Source organism: Pundamilia nyererei, unplaced genomic scaffold (assembly GCF_000239375.1).
Source record: "Pundamilia nyererei isolate P.nyererei 1_Seehausen unplaced genomic scaffold, PunNye1.0 scaffold00265, whole genome shotgun sequence".
NCBI lineage: Eukaryota > Metazoa > Chordata > Actinopteri > Cichliformes > Cichlidae > Pundamilia > Pundamilia nyererei.
The window spans coordinates 101,619-102,849 of record NW_005187666.1 but is presented as its reverse complement, the minus strand read 5'-3'; positions in this window follow the sequence as shown (position 1 = coordinate 102,849).

The following is a 1,231-nucleotide window of genomic DNA, read 5'->3' as shown; positions in this document are numbered from 1 at the left end:
AACAAGAGAATGAGAAAACAATCCAAAACACCAAGATAACTGAAACACAAAGTACCAGAGAAACATAAAGAATAATCCATGATGCAAAATTAAACCAAAACATAATAACCTCAAAATACTGGGTCCAACGGACCCAGAACCGTGACACACACACTTTGCTTTGATCACTGCTTTGGACACTGTTGACATTCTCTTTTTTGGAGAGAGGTAGTCAGTCTGTAGATGAGGTAGGCACCAGAAATGGTTTTCCAACAAGTTCCCACTCCATCAGTCCTTCTTGGTCAAACAGCCCTTACAGAGTCTGGAGGTGTATTTGGGTGTTGAAAAATAAATGATGGTTCAACTAAACGTAAACCGAATGGGATGGTATGTCACTGCAGGATGCTGTGGTACCCATGCTGGTTCAGTGTGCTACTGTTCAACTCCCCAACAGTGTCACCAGGAAAGCACCCCCACACAGTCACACCTCCTCCTCCATGCTTCACGGTGGGAACCATGCATGTAGAGTTCACCTTTTCTTTGTCATACAAAGACAAGGGGTGGAACCAAAGATCTCAGATTTGGACTCAGAAGAACAAAGCACAGTTTTCCAGTGGTTTTAATGTCCATTCCTTGTATTTCTTGGCCCAAACAAATCTCTTCTACTTGTTGCTTTTCCTTAGTAGTAGTTTCTTAGCAACTATTTGACCATAACACCTGATTCGTGCAGTCTCCTCTGAACAGTTGATGTAGAGATGTGTCTGTTACTGGAACCCTGTGTGGCATTTATCTGGGCCCTAATCTGAGGTGTTACTAACGTGCAATCTCTGAGACTCACATGAATTTATCCTGTGCAGCAGAGGTGACTCTTGGTCTTCCTTTCCTTGGGTGGTACTTATGTGACCCAGTTTTGTCATGGCACTTGATGGGTTTTGCGACTGCACTTGGGGACACACTGAAAATTTTACCAATTTTCCAGATTGACTGACCTTTAGTTCTTCAAGAAATGATGGACTGTCACTTTTATTCACTTAGCTGATTGGTTCTTGCCATAATATTAAGTCTAACACTTTTCATAGGGCTGTCAGCTGTATACTGCCAGGCACACCTGTGAAAGTGAAAACCAGTTCAGGTGGCTACATCATAATGCTCATTGACAAAAGACCAAGGGTTTGCAGCGCTGTCAACAAAGCAAAGTGTGGCTACTTTGAGGAATCTAAAATATAAGACATATTTAGAGTTATTTATCTTT